This window comes from Leucopleurus acutus, assembly GCF_964270905.1.
Source record: "Leucopleurus acutus genome assembly, chromosome: 17".
Classification (NCBI taxonomy): Eukaryota; Metazoa; Chordata; class Mammalia; order Artiodactyla; family Delphinidae; genus Leucopleurus; species Leucopleurus acutus.
Window position 1 is genome coordinate 76,448,050 of NC_139159.1, and position 15,240 is coordinate 76,463,289.

Below are 15,240 nucleotides of genomic sequence, written 5' to 3' on the forward strand. Positions count from 1 at the left end.
TCGTTACCTCTTCCGGGTACAAGAAGTTCACGGGACCTCTGCACTGATGAAGTCCTTTCCAAGCAATTTGCTCACATAACCTGCTCCAGTGGAACAGATGCATACGATGGGTGTGGGCCGGAGGTGGTCAGGGTGGAGAAGCCTGGGATGGAGTGTCCTTGAATATCTTTTTTAGCTCCGACATGGAAGACCTTTGTAATTTGCCTCTACATTCATTCAGTCAGCCACGGTTGGGTACGTCCATGTCTGTTTATTTCCTTGAGAGAGGCAAAGCTGCACATTTAATTACTCTTTCCTTTTTGCAGCTCTCCGAAAGCAGAGATTCTTCAGTCATGTGGGCATGGAACACACCTGAAGCCAGGCCATGCAGCCTAAAACTCTCCCTCTCCTCTCTTCCCCTGCTTTCTGCAGCTTCCTTTAACTTGAACTTCCAAATATCTCTCCAGCGCTCCCCTGCCCTCATACACACTCACTGCCTAAGTCTGCAGTCTTAACCATCTCTCCCCTGAGTTCCTACGGCAGCTCTCTGTCTCTGCCTGTCCCCCTTCCCTTCCATCTCATAATCCGCCCTCCATCTTGTGTCCAAGGCGATCTTCCTAAATAGAACCATTTCACTTGCTGTTTGAAATGCTTCAGTGGCTTCTGCCTGCTACGTGCCAGGCCTCGGAAAGGAAGCACTGACTGAGCAAACAAACATGGCTCCTGCCCTCTTGGGATAATAGTACTTAATTACTACTACTAAGTAATTAAGTACTTAATTACTTAGTAATAGTAATTATTGCTTAGTAATACTAAGTAATAGACAGTCTCGGGGTGGACTGTCTAGTCCATGTTTATTGCACACGATTGTGGCCATTTCCACCAAGCGGTCGTCCAGGGGGATTTGAGCGGGCGCACAGAAAGCCTTGCCCAGTTGCGGTAGGAAAACAGGCTGCCTGCGGAGTTGCCGTGAGAGCTGAATGCTGACACAGGAGGAATGAGCCAGGCTCTTCAGGGCGCCCAGGGGGTGGGGAGAGCACGTGCTGGGCCAAGCTGAGCACCGGACACCGTGCTCCCACCGTACTGCAGGCCTCGTTACCCCGGACGGCGGCCACTGGCTTGTCTGTACGCGTCAGTCTCCCCACTGTCCCCAGAGCTCCCCAGGGGCAGAGGCCTTGCCTTCTCTTATTCTGCATGCCCAGTGTAGTGGACACTTGATAAATATTGTTACGAGGGGATGACTAGATGAAGAAATGGGTGGCCTCTCCCTTTCGTGTTTTCATCGTTTAATTGCAGCCCCCTCCGTGTGCGTCATTTTTGCTCAGAGATGTACTGGGCCTCCTCTTCCTTCTCGCCTGGCCCCAGACCCACCTTTTCTGAGTCAGACACAGAGAATTCAGAGGGAGCCTCTGCAGGTGAATACAAAGGAAAGCAAACGCCTCTGTGTAAACGTGAGATGTCGGTGCTTCCTGTTCAATCTGCCTCCCAAGAGTCTGTGAGCTACTGTTCCATGAAATGGCAGGGGTGGTGTGTGTGTGTGTGTGTGTGTGTGTGTGTGTGTGTGTGTGTGGTGTGCATATGTATTGTATGGGGTGTGTGTGAGATTTAACACGGTTTAGCAGTGGTTATGTTATAATCCTTGGATCCAAGCTGTAGGTTCTAATCACCCAGGTTATCCTTTATTGCTATGTGGTCACTTGACCTCTTGGATCTCCGGTTTCCTTACCAGTAAAATGGCCATAAATGTCACCTCAGAAATGCTGTGAGGATTAGAGACATTGCATTTAAATCACCTACCATCTAAGGTTTTGATTAATTTCACTACTGAGCTGCCATGCTCAGGGGTCCATCCCATTCCAATGAAGGGCAACTGCAGGCATCATATTTGAACCCATCAGCCAGCCCTGTCCAGGGGCCCCGTGAGCTAAGATAAGGGCAGACCAGAGCCAAGGGCTATTAAGCCAGCAGTGTCCTAGTGAAGACGTAATGTCCACCCTGATTTCTTCTTAACAGACTTTGGGGAGGGGCTGGCAGAACTTGGTTTTAATGGAAAACCACAGTGGGTGGCTGGATGCACTTGTCTTCACTAGGTCCTGTGTCTGGAATCACTGGGTCTGGGGCTGAGGTTTCTGAAGCTCCCTTAGGTCACGGAGGATACCCCTGAGGGGCCTGGGCATCTCCTCTCTGTTTAAACACACACAGTCCTCCAGGCCCTGAGCAGTGTCCTGGTGGAGGATAAAAATCAAAATAGCCCACTCTGTATTGTGTGTCTGTTGTGTCCCAGACGTTGGGACAGACACGCCAATGCTATAACATTGAATTCTCGTGGTAATTCTCTAAGGCAGTGGGTCTTAACTGGGAATGCTCCCCTTCTCCCCACACACAAACCTCAGGGGACATTTGTCAACCTATGGAGATGTTCCGATTTTCAAAAACCACATCGTCATCTTAATAGATGCAGAAAAAAGCATTTGTCAAAATCTGAAATCCCGTCATTATAAGAAAGCTCAATGAACTAGAAATAGAACTTTCTCAACCTGATAAAGGGCATCTACAAAAAACCCACAGCTAACATCGTATTTAACGATGGGAAACTGAGAGCTTTCCCCTCAAGATCAGAAACAAGACAAGGATGTCTACTCACACCACTTCTGTTCAACACCTTCTGAGGGTCTAGCCAGGGCAAGTATATGGAAAAAAAGAAAGAAAGAAAAGATATCCAGATTGTAAAGGAAGGTGAAAAAAAATCTCTATTAGCAGATGGCATGTTCTTGTAAAAATCCTAAGGAATCTACTAAAAAAACTATGATGACTAATAAATGAATCCATCAGGGTTGCATAGTATAAGGTCAATATGAAAAATTGATTGCATTACTATACATGAGCAATAAACATTCCAGAAATGAAGTTAAGAAAACATCCCATTTACAATAGCATCAGAGAGGATGAACTATCTGGGAATAAACTTAACACAAGTAGCACAAAAACTTAAAAGTACAAAATACTGTTGAAAGAAATTAAAGAAAATCTGAATAAATGGCAAGATATTCCATGTTCTGGATTGGAAGAGTTAATACCGTTAACACGGCAATGTTCCTCAAACTGATCTATGTATTCAACACAATCCCAGGTGACTTTTTTTTTTGGCAGAAATTGACAAGTTGATAATAAAATTGATATGGAACATTTAAGAGACCTAGTATAGCCAAAACAAGCCAGAAAAAGAGAGGAACAAAGTTAGATCACTCACACTTCCCAATTTCAAAAGTCAGCTGTTAAAAGATCAACCGAGGCACATTAAAACGTTCCGGAGTTTGAGCGTGCATCCATTCAAATTGGACAGCGCCAAACTGAATAGATAGGAGCCCTCCACAGACAGGAGCCAGGGGAGTGGTTTTTATAGAGAAGAAGCGGAAGCAAAGCGAGGACATTATTTGATTGGCTGGAGCTTGAGCAGTTGCCTTGTTTGGGAAAGGCTGATTGGCTGTTTGTGACTGGTTGTTCTCAGGTTTCATTTCCTTGAATTTGAGTGCATTGACTCTGGTGTAAGTTTCGGTTTGCATGCACAGACTACCAAGGCATTAGAGCCACCCCAGTCTAAAGGCCCCCTTGTTTAATTTCTTTAACACTGTAAACCTACAGTAATCGAGACAGAGTGGTACCGACACAAGGATAGACATGTAGACCATTGGAATAGAATTCAGAATCCAGAATTAAATCCTAATATTTCTGGTTAACTGATTTGTCAGCAAGGGTGCCAAGACCATTCAGTGTGGAAGGAATATCCTTCTCAACAAAAGATGCTGGGGCAACCAAATATCCCCATGCAAAAGTATGAAGTTGCACCTCTTCTTCACACCACACAGAGTAATTTCAAAATGGATCATAGACCTAAATGTAAACTAAAACTATAAAAATCTTAGAATAACATACAGGAGTAAATACTCACGGCCTTGGGTTAGGCAAAGCCTTCTTAGATATGAGACCAAAAGTACAAATGGCAAAATAGATAAGTTAGACTTCTTCAAAATTAAAAACTTCTGTGCTTGTAGGATGCCATTGAGAAGGTGTAAAGATGACCTACAGAATGCGAGAATAGATTTGCAAATTGTATATCATGTAAGAAACTTGTATCTAGAATATATTTGAAAGAACTCTTACAAGTTAATAAGAAAAAGACAATCCAATTTAAAAAATGGGCATTCTTTCCAAAGAAGATATGCAAATGGCCAACAAGCATGTGAAAAGATGCTCAACATCCTTCCTCATTAAGGAAATGTAAATCAAAACCTCAATGAGATACTGCTTCGCATCCACTTGGATTACTATAATCAAAAGTTCAGACAGTAACAGATTTTGGCAAGGATGGGGAGAAATTGGAACGTTTCACACTGCTGGTGTCTGTAGCCACCGTGGAAAATAGTCTGGCAGTTCTCCAAAGGTGAAACAAAATTACTACGTGCCTCAGCAATTCCGTTCCTAGATACGCACCCAAGAGAAATGAAATTTATGTCCGCACAAAAACCTGTTCGTGAACGCTCATAACAGCATCATTCATAATACCCAAAACATAGAAAAAAACCCATGTATCCATCACCTGATGAATGGATAAAGAAAAGGTGGTATGTCCATACAGTGGAATATTATCTGGACATGAAAAGGAATAAAGTACTGATACCTGCTACAACTGTGTGCATGGTGTGTGGACAGAGGAACTTTGAAGACATTATGCTGAATGAAAGAAGCTGGTCACAAAGGACCACATATATGAGTCCAATTTTTATGAAATGTCCAGAATCAGCAGATATATAGAGACAAGAAGTCGATTATTGGCTGCCTCCAGCTGGGAGGAAAAGGGTGGGTTGCTGGTCTGATGATGATTCAAGCATACTGGGTCACTTTCAGGGATGATGAAAATATTCTGAAATTGATTGTGGTGTTGGTTGCACAATTCCGAATATACTAAAACCCACTGAATTGCATATTTTAAATGTGTAAGGTGTATGGTATGAAAATTATAGCTCAATAAAGCTGTTAAAAATAAAAATCAGCCCTCTAGATTCTAAAGTGCTGGTTCCCTCCTGGCAGGGGGTGGCTCCTGGAAGCTGCTTTTCCCTGAGACCAGGGTGGGGTCTGGGGACAGGAGTTTCCCTTAGTTCCGAGTGTGCAGGAAGGGGCTCTGCATTAAGTGCAAGTGCGCCAATGGCATCTCTGGGGACCCCTCCTTCGAGTCCTGTCTCACTACAGATCTGCCTCCTGACCTCATTTATGGTCAAGTTCAGGTTTTTCCTGCGGGACTGGGGCTTCCGCCTTGGTACTTATTCTTAGCACACAGCAAGGGGTCGTGAAAACAGTGGTGGTCTTTAGAGCTATGCACAGCTGGCTGTGAGTTCTGGCTCAGCTCTGTGGAAGCTATGAGGCACAGGTAAGTCACCCAGCCTCTGTGGGATTCCATCCCTTCCTCTATAAGTTCAAGAGAAAGCGAAAAGTAACTTGTATCAGCTTGTGAGAGGGTGAGACAGATGACTGTCAAGTATCGAATTTGGTGTCTGGCCCATGGCAAGTGCTCAGCATTCATTCCTTCTCCCGAATGGTGGAGACGCTGGCAGTGCTTTATGCATCTGGACAGATCCTTCTGAACTGAGGCAAGCTCGTTTAGTGTCTCATAATAATGATAATGAGAAAGAAAACAGCTATCTCTTATCGAGGGCTTTCTGTTTTCAAGAAAGTTTGCACAACTAAGTTGTTCAGTGCGGGCCCTGCCCCATGCAAGGAGCCTGGGACGAGGCGGCAGGAGGTGGCAGGAGCCTCTGGAGGGCTTTCGGGACAGCTGAGTTGGCCTGGGCAGCCCAAGGCCTTCGCGCAGCCCAGGCACGTTTCCAGGTCCTCACTATGATCCCCAACCTCCCTCCTGGATCCAGGCTGCTTCCCCATCTTCACAGGCGCATTCCTCTGGCTTGGGACGCACAGTTCTGATAAGTCCAGTGGAGGCTCAGGGTCCTTGGGAGGTCAAGGAACTTGGGCCCCAAATGTCATCTGTCCAGTGACAGAAACCAGATGCTGCGAAGGAACGGAAGCCAAAGGGAAAATAAGTTAAATGAAAGGGCCAGGAGCCCGATTCCTGCCCCACCACTGGGCTGAAGGGTCGGAGCAAACGCCCACAGCTCTGCTTGGACCCGCCGTATCACCACCGTTTTCTCGGGGTCCCATTGTGAGGGGCCAGGGCTGAGCCCCTACTGTCTGCATCCCAGCCGTGCCCTGGGTGGGACCCTGGGAGACTCTCAGGGAGAGGAGTGGGTTTACATCTGTGCAAGCCCCTTATCTTGAGGCAGGTGGATAATGGAGTTTGTGGATTGTTGGCAGTCCGTGGGCCCCACTGAGGATCACCTCTCTCAGCCATAAACAAGGGAAACAACACTACAATATAGCAAAAGCCTAGAGCAGCTGTCATATATTAAGCTTCTATTATGTGCCAGATATCGACCTGGTGTTTATATACATGATCTCATCCAATCCTTAAATCAAGGTAATGTTACCCTTTTTGTTTGCAAATGAGGGGACTGAGGCTCTGAGTGTCGAGTGACCTGCTAGCTAGTCATACAGCAGGACAGCGGGGAAGCAGAGGTTTGCACCCACCTCTCATATTGGTCCTTACTCCACGCAACACCCGTGGTAGCTACTAATTGTCCTTGAGGTTGCCATGTTTTCTGGCTATAGAAAAGTGGAGAGGTGAGCAGGGGTGAATCTTGAAGGCTCTGCTAAGCCTTACACAAGAACTGAATCTTTTTTTCTTGTGAGAAATGGGGAGCTGTTAAGAGCTGCATTTTAGAAAAATCACCTTAACTGCCCTGTGGATATACCTTGATGTAGAGGGGCTAGCGAGGAGCTGTTCTAATAATATAGGTGAAAGCTGAGGTGAGCTTGAGTTAGGGCCATGGGATAGGGGTGGAGGAGATACACACATAGAGAATTTAATTGAGTAGATTCTGTGGGACTCGATGGCTAACTGTACATAGGAGAAGGGGAAAGAGAGGGCAGCCTCATTCTGAAGCCTGTGTTCTTTCCTCCCTCTGAACTAGTGTTTTTTTGTTTTGTTTTGTTTTGTTTTGGGGTTTTTTTGCGGTACGCGGGCCTCTCACTGCTGTGGCCTCTCCCGTTGCGGAGCACAGGCTCCGGACGCATAGGCTCAGCGGCCATGGCTCACGGGCCCAGCCGCTCCGCAGCATGTGGGATCCTCCCGGACCGGGGCACGAAACCTTGTCCCCTGCATCGGCAGGCGGACTCTCAACCACTGCGCCACCAGGAGAGCCCCTGAACTAGTGTTCTTTTGATAAACGCTTTTACATTCATCATCTAATTTGATTCCCCAAATTGTTCTCTAACTTCAGTTGAGCAGATGCTATTTCTGCATCACAAATGAAGACACCGAGTCTCAGAGAGGTGACAGGATGGGTTGCTTAAAAATCAAAGTGCTTGGGGAATTCCCTGGTGGTCCAGAGGTTAGGACTCCATATGCTTCCACTGCAGAGGGACCGGGTTCAATCCCTGGTGGGGGAACTAAGAACCCACAAGCTGCTCGCCCCCCCCCAAAAAATCAAAGTGCTTGAACTCAGGTGTCCTCATCGCCCATCTGTTCTCCTTGCTCGAAATCACCGTGACCTCATTTACTTAGATTTTTTTTTTTTCATCCAAAGGTGCCACCACTTTTGTTTACTAGATCATAAGATGATACTGGCCCATTACCCTTGACCTAGTCAAACCTCTACAGGAGACTTAATGATGCTATTTAGACTGCATTTTCTTGCCGCTTTGTGCGGGTGGCTTTCGCATTGTTGCATAGACAGTGATGGGAACATATCAGTTATTGTCGGGCCATGACTTCCAGGGCATCTTCCGAGTTGCCTGGCTGGTGACATCTCTTTCTCACTACGGGCAGCACTGGAGCTCAGCCCAGGCTCCAGCCCAACTGGAGAATCTCCTCCTTCCACTGGAAACCTCCTTGGTTGGGTCCCAAACTGAAAAGGCATAATTCACTGAAAACCAAAATAGCCCGAGTCTGATTCCTGTAGAGGTGAATACATCAATTGCTTCTACTGACCTTCCAGAGAAGGCTGGAATTGCCAAAGGGATGATGATCAGATGTTCCAGTGACACCCAGAAATTGTGACCTCAGAAGATTCTTTCACATAGTTTCCTACCCCGGCCTCCGGAGCTGCCGATGCTCAAGGATGTTGATGAGGGAGCGAGGATCTGTGGTCCAGAGGCCCAGTCGCTATTCTTAGATATTTTAAGGGTGGAAGTAGTTTTCGTTTTTGAGGGACGGGAGAGGTGGGGAGAAACTAGATAAGAGGGGATTGGTGAGAGGTGGAGCTGTTGCTTTCCAGCCATAGTCACCCCGCTGATTTATTTATGAGTGTTCAGGCATAGGCTACACACATGAAAAGCAACATGCTCAAAGGAAGCTCCATATACTACAGTCTGGATTGACAAGACTCAGATGAATGATTTTTATTCCATTGTTCCAGGCTTTTTCCCCCCTTCTTACTCTATCAAAGAATTCCTCGTAGGGTTTCTTGAAAGAGCAATCTCAGCCTCCCATGATGCTTTTAAAATGCAATTTCTTGCACATGTTTTATTAGCATTCCACTGCTTACTAATGCAGCGCATGTTCAAAATGGCATGCGTCCACCCTTAGAAGGATGCCAGCTTGTGATGTCATTAGTTTGGGATTTGCAGTTGTCTTCATGGTTTTTTGGACAGGCACGCAGTGAGTCCAGTCTGTGGTGGAGTTTAAAATGGCTTAATTTCTCCAAATCAAACTCAGGGTAAAATACACTATGGAGGTTCCCCGGCAGAGAGGTGGTGTGGGTCTGGGAGAGATGGCAGCGTGAAGACCCAGCCTCTGGGGCTCTCCTTGACATCAAACGACACGGAGACCTGAGCCAGCTTCTCCCTTCTCTGAGTCTCACTTTCCAGAAGAGGAAAGTTAGGAGGAGGGGAGAAGCCAGTGGCTCGACACTTACGTATTTATTCCTATAAGTATTTGTTTGTTTATTTTTCAGCTGCTGAACCCTTTCCCCCCAAAACAAAAAATTATTCAGAAGCCCAAAATATAAAGCAAATATAAGCAAAGCAGCCCTTGGAGTTCTATGCCCCTGGCCATCCTTTATTCCCATGGAAGACCTTGGGAAAGCAGGTTATAGGGAATTTTTAGGGGAAGATGGTCACTCCGATGCCTTCTAGTGTGGTGTATACCTGGGTTTCTCTCCAACCTACTTCAGCCACTTAGTAGCTCTGAGAACTCAGGGGGTCACATAGCTTCTGGTCTCTGTTTTCTCATCTGTAAAGTGGGGCACTCATGGTGCACTTGAAGGGTCTGATAAAGAAAAACTCTAGGACATTGTCCAGACACACATATATGCTTATTGTGGTGTGTGTGTAAATGCTGACATTTACTGAGCAGTACATACACGATGGAACTAATGAAAGCACTTTCCGTGTATTAACTTTTTAATTCTTACAACACTATGAAGAAAGCATTTTTATTCCCCCTCAATTTATAGATGAAGAAACTGAATCTCAGAGAGACTAGGGAACTTGTTCGAGTTCAAAGAGCTAGTTAGTGATAGATAAGAACGTTGGCAGTTTTATACATATTTGGTACAGATCTTGTCTGAAAACCTAACCCAGTTTTTAATAACCTGAAACCCAGGTTATTAAACCAGACCTCTGATCCCAGGATTCCACCTCAAAGCCTGTGCTTCCTGCGTTCCTACAGCATGACCCCTTGCCAAATGTTTTAATAATTTAAAAAAGAATTTTAATTATTTTTTCTACCAAATTTTACAGTCATTTTATTAGGTGAGATATAAAACACCTTTGGGGATTTCAGAGTCAGTGACCAACCAGCGCAGAAGCTCTAGGCCTGGGGGCTCTGCCTCAGCTATTTGTCCTGGATGTGAATAGTTTCTTCAATGCTGTATTTTAATCAATCTGAGATGCCACGGATTTTAGGATTCATCCTGTCTGTTGTTGAAGCTTTTAAAATGTAACAAACCAAAAATCCTGTCTTAGAATCAATGAAATAGAAGAAGAAGAATGTGCTCCATGCCTCGATGGAGCCCTTTTACAGATGGGACAACTGAGTCTCGGTGAGTCTAAGTATCTCATTCAAGGTCTCACTGCTGGTTGGCATAGAGCTGGCGCTGAAACCCAGCCTTCAGTCTCCTGTCCTGTGCTTACTTCCTGGGACATATTGGGCTCCAGAATCGTGACTTTTTACCACTGGGCTTTACTCAGGAGAAGTGATGGCTGCAGAAGAAAGTGCAGCAAGGTCTCTGCCAAATCCCTTGAGGCGCGGGGGGTCCGTGGAGAGCGTGCGTGTTGCTTTGCTGGCAGGGATGCCTCCCTGGGCCCTACCCGTGATTTGTACCACAAACCAAAAGAGTAAACAAAGGCAAGGGTCACGTGTCTTTAGGAGACACGTTTTCAAAAGTCAGCAAAAATCAAATACGTTGTACAAATATTTGGTGAATAACCCATCCTCGTCTTTAGAAGTCAAAGACTGTAGATGAGTGGTGATGTTTCTTCTCAACTATCCAAATATTATCACTAAGGCTGTGGAGGGCAGAGCGAGAAGCAGATGCCCATTCCCACAGCTGCATCATCACAGTGCAGAACGGAGGGAGTGTTACCTGGAGGCTGGGGCACAGTCTCCCTGTGGAATGTTTGGGTTGGTACAGTATGGAGGAGGGAACATTGGGTGTGGAGTCAGGCAGATCTGAGTTTGAATTGTATCTGAATCATTAGCTATCTGAGTAACCTTAGTAAGCTCTTCCAACTCCCTGGATCTCAGTTTCCTCCCCTGTAAAAGGGGGATATTTAATTTAGCCTCAAGCCATGTGGGAATTCAGTGAGCTGGCACGTGTAATTGTTCTTGACTCAACACAGGAGCTCGATACATCTTTCTTCCCCATCCTTTCTCCATCTAAAACCGTACACCCACTCACCCCTATTACCCATTCCATGCCCTTTGGGGTCCTATGAAAGTTTGGTTTCCCCAGACACAGTGCATGAGAGGAGGACGTGGGTACCAGTAGTTTATTTTGAAGGTGACCTCAGGAAACAGGAGGGAAGGAAAAGAGATGGAGACAGTAGAGGAAAAGCTACCACGAGGGTGTGTTATACAGGAGGCCAGTGGAGACAACGGAGTCTTGACTTTGTTGGGTCATCTGCAATGTGTCGAATGTTTTCCAGAATCGCTCCTCTGAGAAAAGAAGGCTAGTGCATTGGCTGACGGTTGCCCTGGGGATGTTTTCCACCACTGACCCTTCCGCACCCACACCCAGTTCTTCTGGACCATATGCACAGAAAGCAGAAAATACAAAAGCTCTTTTAAGTTCAGTTGCTGGCATCACTGTCCACTGTGGCTGTGCCTGAAATTAGATGTGAGCCAAAGGGATTTGACACCAGGTACCAAAAATCATCGGCTACAGGAAATTTAAGACAGACGTCACAAGAATAATGTCCCTAGACCATAAGAGACTGGGCTTTGCACTCTAGCTGCATTACTAATCGGCTGAAATATCTTGTCTATGTGACAACCTTTCAGGCTTCTGTTTCCTCATCCACAGACTGGGAGGAATTCATGTAAATTAAATGAGATGACAAATATACAAGGACTAAAAGGGTGCCTGGAAGACAGTAAGAACTCAACAAATACTATGTGTTGCTGTTATTATTATTAATATTATTATTATTTTTTTATTGCGATACGCGGGCCTCTCACTGCTGTGGCCTCTCCTGTTGCGGAGCACAGGCTCCGGACGCGCAGGCTCAGCGGCCATGGCTCACAGGCCCAGCCTCTCCGCGGCATGTGGGATCTTCCCGGACCAGGGCACGAACCCGTGTCCCCTGCATCGGCAGGCGGACTCTCAACCACTGCGCCACCAGGGAAGCCCTGTTGTTGTTATCATTGTTGGTGGTAGTAGCAGCAGCAATGGCAGTGGTGGTGGTAGCACTGGGGTTTGGGCTACAGCCCAGAGTTTTACCTATAATCCAGTTGATTCTAGAGCCTGGTGATGCAAAGTGAGGTCTTCAGACCAGCAGAAGCAACATCACCTGGGAGCTTGTTAATATGGAGAATCCTCTCCCCTCTCCCCAGGCCTAGGACTTAGAATCTGCATTTTAACTGATCTGCGAGCACATTACATTTTGAGAAGCAGTAGTCTGTCAGGGTGTTTCTAGGCTGGAGGATTAGGAATGCGCCCTGAAGCTCTGGCTCTAGGGAGGAAGGAACAGGAATGAGGTGGGAGGATATTAGAGAGATGGGATTGGTGGGGCTTGGTGACAGTTCAGACAGGGGCCTGTGAGGAAGGAGGAGGGAGAGGTATGAGTTTCTAGGCTGTCATCCTCTTTTCCTTTCCTTTCCAGTGTCTGTGAAACATCCAGGTCAAGCGATCCAGGACAGGTGTAGAAGCAGCGGGTCTGGAACTTGGAGAGGTTGAACAGAAAGGTTTCAAATTGTGTGTCACCAGCATATTGTACTAAAACCCGCCGTTTACTGAACACCTATGATGTGGTGGTAGCAGGCAAGGCCCTTTCCCTGCATTATCTCCTTTAACCTGCACGCTGCCCCTGTGAGCAAGATACGGTTCTTGCCCCATTTTACAGACGAGAAAACTGTGATGTGGAGAAGTTGTTTTTTAACCTTGGTCACCCAGGTAATAAGTGGAGAAGGGAGCATTCAAAGCCAAGGAAGGCTGAGTCCAGAGCATTCTCTTTGCCCAGTGATGCTGTGTTACACAGAGAGGACCATGCAATTTCTGGAACATTCATGCCACTTAATTGTTTACTAAGAAATTTCACATCCCCTTTCTTGTTATCCTTACATGGATACTAGCATCACTGTCTTCCTTTTTGTATATGAGGAAACCGAGGCTCAGAGAGAGACGAGGGTATTGAAGTTTCATAGCTCGCAAGTGATAAACAGGAGACATTCCATGTCACCTCCACCACACCATGCCGCAGACCCCCGACTCAGCTTACCCTTTGAATATAGTGGCATTAGTTGCCTATTCAATCCCTTTCAAATAGGAGTGCCTTGGTAATGGATGTGATAGCTGGACTGACAGCAGCCACATTGCAATCATGAGGCAACAAGCATGAGGTAATGTGGCAACTGGTAAGAATAGCAGAGAAAACAACCAGAAAGAGCTTAGGTCTCTGATGCCACAATCAAAGCAGCCCAACCAATATTAGGAGCTCTCTATCTCCAGACCTTTCCCCATGTGCAAAAACAACAAAAACGAACCCTATTTGTTTAAGCCGCTATTAGTACAGTTTTCTGATTTGCCTGTGAGCATATTCCTAATGGAAACATCCTTCTAAAAGCAAGGACAGTGGTTGTATTGCTTTAATGGTGCTTTTGTGAGAACACCTCAGAGCACACACTCATTACTCAATAATGGTGGCCATTACCACCTAGCCGTGTGGCTCTGACTCCAGTCTGAGAAGCTTTCCCGTTTCCCAGGCTAATCTCCACCACAGGGCAATGGCATTCTGCAGGGGTCTCCTGCAGTCAGAGTTTATCCCAAGGCAATTAGCCCTCGGCTTTTGAACTCTTTTCCTCTGTGTCTGACATTCATCATCTTGTCAACCTGTCCCAAAGGCTCTTCAGGCAAGTCTGGGAATGTCCTGAGGAGTTTCCCAGAGCATGTGTAATGGATGTCTCCTTTCCTCACGGCCCTTTCTGGTGTCTCTGAGTGGGCTGCTGGTCCTGGGGAATCTCAGATCCAGAATCCATTTCCAGAGTAATGTCAACCCAGGTTTTCTTCTTTGGGAGGATAGAGGGAGTGAGGAGTGGGCTCTCATAGGGGAAGAGCTGGACAGCACTGGAGCTGAACAACCAGGTATCTGTGTCACAGGCTCCAAGAGCATCATTGGCCTCTGGTTGCTGTGATGGTGCCGGTGGATTTGTAAAGTGCATGCCCAGCACCGCTGTGTGGACTGCATGCAAGAGTCATGATGGCTGCAGAGCTGCAAGGCCTCTGGATGTTACTCTGTCCCACTAGCTCTTTATAAAGAAGACACCGAGGAACAGAGAGGTTGAGTAACTTGCTTGAGGTCACACAGCGCATAAGGAGTAGAGCCTGGATTATAAAAGAATCTGTCCGATTGGCTCAAAAGCCTTTGACCTCCAAGGTTATATCTGATCTGGCTTCTGCCGCCTGTCAGGACATATTGTGCTGTGGCCACACAGGCCACTTGTCTGGTCTCTCATTTTTGAGCTTGTCCTGCCCCAGATCTTTTGCATTCTTTCCTCTGCCTGGGATGCTTTCTTCCCTTCTCATTTTTCAGGGTTCAGCTCATATGTCAATTCATCAAAGAGGATTTCCCTGACCACCCAGTCTAAGACTGCCTCACCCAACTCTGCGAGTCACTTTCTTGCTACATTTTGCTATTTATTATCTGTCTGAAACCACCTTATCTACAAGTTACTGACTGTCTCTCCTGTGAGAATGTAAACCACAAAAAAACAGAGCTGTCTGCTCTCTCAATTATCTTGCCGACACCCCACACTTATCACATAGTAAGTGTTCAATACTATTTTAGGTTTCATGAATTAAATGGTTGGCGTTGGGATTCCCATAGAGATAATATCTGACTATAAAATAAGATGTTAACAATAGAAAAATGGGGTGTGGAGTATATAGGAACTCTCTGTACTAACTTTGCAAGTTTTCTGTAAATCTAAAACTATTCTAAAATTAAAGGTTTATCAGAAACAAACAACAACAGAACCCAAAGGGAGTTGCTGGTGTTCACCCTTGCAGCTGGGCAGTGGAGTACGGTCATACGGTTTACACGGCACATAGCCCCTGGCTGAGCGCAGGAGAGATGGAAGCTTCTGCAAACCGTCCCCACCAGGCGGTGGGACCATGGAGAGGACTGTGCCTGCCCAGAGGAACCATCTCTTTCTCATGAATCCAAAGGTTGCTTAAAGCGGGGCAGGTCTGCCTTCTTCCACCCCATTCTCCTCTCCTGCTTTTATTTCTGCTTCTTGCTGTGTCCTATCTCCTTTAAAAATGTTAACCCTTTTCATAGAGCTTTACACAGGCTTCTTCTATCACTGTTTCCGAGATGGGGTTTCATGCCGGGAGGGTACCTTCTGCTGACCAATTGCCCGTGTGCTCCTACGTTTGACCTGCTGATATTACAATTTGTCCTAGTTTTTTTCTCTCCTTCCTTGGGGCAGCACCC